Raw genomic sequence first — 5757 nt, 5'->3', positions numbered from 1 at the left:
TATCAGATATCTGATTTTCTTTCTTTTTTTTTTTTTTTTTTTACCATCTTAACCATTTTTAAGCTTACAGCTCAGTAATTTTACATACATTCACATTAATTCAGTCAACTTTTTCACTTGCAAAACTGAAACTCTATCCATTAAACAACTCTTCATTTCCTCTCCCCCCTCAGCCCCTTGGTAACCACCATTCTACTTTTTGTTTCTATGAATTTCTGATGTCATTTTCTTAAGTGTAACATCTGAATTATATATACTTACCAGGTAATTTCTATCATTAGAAATTGATATTGGTGGCCTTGTTCAGTTTTTACTTTTTATTTTATTTTATTTATTTATTTTTTTGTCTTTTCTAGGGCCGCAACTGCAGCATATGGGGGTTCCCAGGCTAAGGGTCTAATTGGAGCTGTAGCCACCGGCCTATGCCAGAGCCACAGCAATGCCAGATCCGAGCCTTGTCTGTGACCTACGCCACAGCTTACGGCAATGCCACATCCTTAACCCACTGAGCAAGGCCAGGGATCACACCTGAAACCTCATGGTTCCTAGTCGGATTCATTAACCACTGAGCCATGACGGGAACTCCCTCATTCAATTTTTAAATTGGTTATCACAAAGGGCACTTCAGAAAATACTGGTACACAGTTTGTTCCAAGCTGTCCCCAACTTAAAAACCAGAGCCTAATCTCAAGAAGAAGCGTTAATACCCTACATTGTAAAGAGAATCGGGAACAATTGGATAAGACCCTACTGCAAGACAACTGGGCCAGTATTTCTGTTCCCCAAACCAAGTGAAAGGAGTATGACTAATTAGAATTACTTGGATTGGGGGTGCCTGAAAGAATGAGATGAGGTATCTTCTCAGGCTAAGTGATACTCTGCTTCAGAAACCCACAGACCTGCCCTATTACTACTGCTGGATCAGTACCAGATGAAGTTCTGGAATCATTGGAAATGTTCCTCCAGGAGTTTGGGAAACACAGTCTTGTACCTACTTCTTTCACACAGATTCTGAAGGTGGAAGGTGTGCTGGAACAGCCCAAAGAACAGGGTCAGTGTGAACTCACTAGCGGGTACGTAGAAGATTTATGTAGTTGGTTCCCATAGTTCCGTGTGGGGGAGAATGGAAACTACAGGAAAATGCAGAAACTGTAGCATATGAACCAAAATCTGATCTTCTAGGAAGAAGAAACTTAGCAAACTGATAGAAAATGAAAAGGCACAAATAAATAATATCTTAAAGAAAGAGACATAAATAGAGATATTCTAGAGTTAAGCAGTCATTAAAACAGACTATATTTGAAATATTTGTGGATTTTTCTGGAAAAATCTAAATGTCCACTCAAGGAAAAAATTGAAAATCAGTAAACAGTAAAAGAAAATGATCACCACATCAAAATTTTCCCCAACTTCCCTCAAAGTAGCTCCCTTTTGCTGGGAGTTTTTCCAAACTTCAAGCAACACATAAATCCCTAGTTTATTCAAGTAGATTCTGGGATGAGAAACAAAAACTTACATCGTGTTAATTTAGCTTAGTGTAACCCTGATACAAAACCGTGCTGGGAGAGGTAATCTCTCTGCCCTATACCCTGAGACGCCTACACTTTCTTTTTCTTTTTTTTTTTTTTTTTGTCTTTTTGCTATTTCTTTGGGCCGCTCCCGCGGCATATGGAGGTTCCCAGGCTAGGGGTCGAATCAGAGCTGTAGCCACTGGCCTACACCAGAGCCACAACAACTCGGGATCCAAGCCGCGTCTGCAACCTACACCACAGTTCACAGCAACGCTGGATCGTTAACCCACTGAGCAAGGGCAGGGACCGAACCCGAAACCTCATGGTTCCTAGTCGGATTCGTTAACCACTGTGCCACAACGGGAACTCTTCTTTTTTTTTTTTTTTGGCCACACCTGTGGCATGTGTAAGTTCCTGGGCTAGGGATTGAACCCAATGCCACTGTGGTGACACCACCAGATCCTTAACCCACTGTGCCACAAGGGAACTCCCTACACATTCATGCCACTTTTCTGTACTGCAGAAATTGGCACATTATAAACCAACTATGATTTTAAAAGTAAAATTTGAAAAATATATCAGGCCATGACCACTCTGCCTGGGTGAATTAACAATCAACAACCTTGAAAGGTGACATCAGAAACAAAGAGCAAGCCTTGTATAAGAGCTGGATCCCCCAAGATCAGTGTTCCTCAACTGCTACACAAACAGTATGTGCAGCATCCACCTGAGACCTTTCACTCTGCATCTGTGAGACTTGGGGCCAGAGGTATGCTGCTCATGCTACTTGCTGTGCTGTGAGCAGTAAAATCCTTTGTGTCTCAGAAGTCCCAGGTCATGCCCTTATTCACAAAATAATGACAGGCTAACTTGTAGCTTCCAAATTAGATAAAGGAGTTTCCGTCATGGCTCAGGGGTTAACGAACCTGACTAGCATTCATGAGGACGTGGGTTCAATCCCTGGCCTTGCTCAGTGGGTTAAGGATCCAGTGTTACCATGAGCTGTGGTGTAGGTCGCAGATGTGGCTCAGATCTGGCATTGCTATGGCTGTGGCATAGGCCGGCAGCCACAGCTCCGATTCAACCCCTAGCCTGGGAACCTCCATATGCCATGGGTGCAGCCATAAAAAGCAAAAAATTAATTAATTAAATTTTTTTTTAATGGATAAAATCCCAGACCTTCACAAAACCTCACAGGATAGTATATGAAAAGTAAAGTCAAATATAGATAGAAGAATCCTAAAGGCAGCAAATCAAACTCAGCAGTAGATACTGTAATTAGATAAGGTGATCCTAGGAATACAAGGTCATTGGAAAACCCATTAAGGTAATATACTATGTTAACAGATTAAAAGAGGAAAAATACATATTTATTTACCTAAATAAATACTCATTCAGGATTGCAGAAAAAACATTTTAGCATGTTAGAAGCAAGAAAATCTCTACAATTCAAGAAAGCTGAATTCTTGAGAACTTGTCTCCTTGAATATTCCCGTCCTGTGAAGCTAGGGGTTTTAAGAAAGGGTAGCAGTGGAGGGGAACAGAAATGAGCAGAGAGGGAGGAACTGATGGAGACCAAAAAGAAACTACAGCTCCAAAGATGGAGTGGAGCTTCAAGCTCCCAACTTGTTTGCTTACATACAAAGTATAATGAATATTGGAGGAGGTAGCAAATTGCCACAATTCCAAAGCTATGGCTGCTAACTAGAATGGATTTTTTCTTTAAAAAAAAAAAATGTGGTAGGGAGTTCCCACTATGGCTCGGTGGAAATGAATCTGACTAGTATCCATGAGAACACAGGTTCGATCTCTGGCCTGGCTCAGTGGGTTAAGGATCCGATGTTGCTATGAGCTGTGGCGTAGGTTGCAGATGAAGCCCGAATCCTGCATTGCTGTGGCTGTGGTGTAGGCTGGTTGCTGCAGCTCTGATTTGACCCCTAGCCTGGGAACCTCCATATGCCATGGGTGCAGCCTGAAGAAGACCAAAAATAAAAATGTAGTAAAGTACACATAACCAAAAATTTACTATTTAAAACAATTAAGTAGGAGTTCCCACTGTGGGTTAATGATCTGGCATTGTCTGTGGCAGCTTGGGTTCGATCCCTAGATCAGCCCATCAGGTTAAGGATCCAGCATTGCTGCAGCTGTGGAGTAGGTCACAGCTGCATCTTGTATTCAATCCCTGGCGTGGGAACCTCCATATGCCACAGATGCAGCCAAAAAAAATTTTTAAAAAGAACATTTAAATGTAGTTCAGTGGTTTTACATACATTCACATTGTGAAACCATCACCACCATCCATCTCCAGAACTCCTTCATCCCCCCACACTGAAACTGTACCCTTTAAACCACAATTCCCCATTTGTCCCTTCTCCAGCCCCTGGTAACCATGGTCCTACTTTCTGTCTCTATGTAGTATTTGTTCCAGGTACACCGTATAAGTTGAATCATACAGTATTTGTCCTTTTGAGTCTGGCTCATTTTGTATAGTATAGTGTCTACAGGGTTCATTCATGTTGAGGCATATGTCAGAAATTCCTTCCTTTTAAAGGCTGAATGGTATTTCATTATGTGTATTCCATGTTTTGATCCATTCATTTATCAATGAACATTTGAGTTATTTCTACCTTTTGGCTATTGCAAATATGCTACTATAACCATAAGTACAAATGTCTATTTCCCTGCTTTCAGTTTGTTGGGGGGTATTATATACACTGAAGAGGAATTGCTGGATCATATGGTAATTCTATGTTTAATTTTTGGAAGAACGGCCATACCATTTTCCATAGTGACTGCACAATTTCACATTTGCACTAGCACAAGTGTTCCAGTTTTTACACATCTTCTGTTTGTTGTTTTTTGGTAATAGCCATCCTAATGGGTGTGAAGTTGTGTCTTACTGTGGTTTTGACTTGCATTTCCCTAATGACTGATGATGTAGAGTATTTTTTCATGTGTTTATTGCCCATTTGTATATGTTCTTTGTAGAATTGTCTTTTCAGAGTCCTTTCCCAGGAGTTCCTGTTGTGGCTCAGCGGAAATGAATGTGACTAGCATCTATAAGAATGCAGGTTCAATTCCTGGCCTTGCTCAGTGGATTAAGGATCTGGTGTTGCCCTGAGCTGTGGTGTAGGTGGCAGATGAGACTCGGGTCCTGTTTTGTTGTGGCTGTTGGGTAGGCCAGCAGCTGCAGCTCTGATTGAACCCCAAGCCTGGGAACCTGAATATGCTATCGGTTTGCACCCCCCCCCCCAAAAAAAGACAGATTCCTTGCCCATTTTTAAATTGAGTTGTTTTGTTTTATTGTTGAATTGTAGGAGTTCCTTACATATTTGAAATATTAATCTCTTTTGAGATATCTCTTGATACTGTCTGTCCTCCAGTTCACGAAAAAAATTTAATTTTGAAAAATTCCAATTTTTCTTTTCTTTTTTTCCTTCTGTTGCCTTTGTTTGAGTCATATCTAAGAAATCCAATATCATGAAGCTTTTCTTCTAAGAGTTTTTTGCTTTTAGCTCTTTGATCCATTCTTTTTTTCTGCAGCATATGAAAGTTCCCAGGCTAAGGATCGAATTGTAGCTATAGGTGCTGGCCTATGCCACAACCCCAGCAGTGCGGGATCCAAGCTGTGTCTGCAACCTACACTACAGCTCATGGCAACACCAGATCCTTAACCCACTGATTGAGGCCCAGGATCAAACCCACATCCTCATGCATACTAGTCAGGTTCCCTACCACTAAGCCACAACGGGAACTCCTGATCCATTTTGAGTTAACTTTTCTATATAGTGTTAAGTAAGGATCCAACTTCATTCTTTTGCATTAAAATATCCAGTTTCCCCACCACCATTTCTTGCTGTCCTTTCCTCCATTGAATAGTCTTGGCACCCTTATGAAAAATCATTTGACTATATTTGCAAAGGTTATTTCTGGGCTCTCTATACGCTTCTATTAGTCTGTGTATCTGTCCTAAAGCCAGTGTAACTTTCTTTATTACTATGGATTTGTGAATATAATTTTTTAGTCTGTTACTGAAGTTTCTATTTTGTCTTGATTACTGTAGCCTTATAATAATCTTTGAAATCAGTAAGTCTTTTTTTTTTTTCTTTTTTTTTGTCTTTTTGCCATTTCTTGGGCCACTCCCGTGGCATTTGGAGGTTCCCAGGCTAGGGGTCTATCAGAACTGTGGCCGCCGGCCTACGCCAGAGCCATAGCAACTCGGGATCCGAGCCACATCTGTAGCCTA

This window comes from Sus scrofa, chromosome 6, assembly GCF_054392235.1.
Source record: "Sus scrofa isolate SSC_HxYL_T2T_F1_AM1 chromosome 6, Sscrofa_HxYL_maternal_Yorkshire_Landrace_v2.0, whole genome shotgun sequence".
NCBI lineage: Eukaryota > Metazoa > Chordata > Mammalia > Artiodactyla > Suidae > Sus > Sus scrofa.
The sequence above is the reverse complement of the archived record's forward strand: the minus strand, read 5'-3'. Positions refer to the sequence as shown.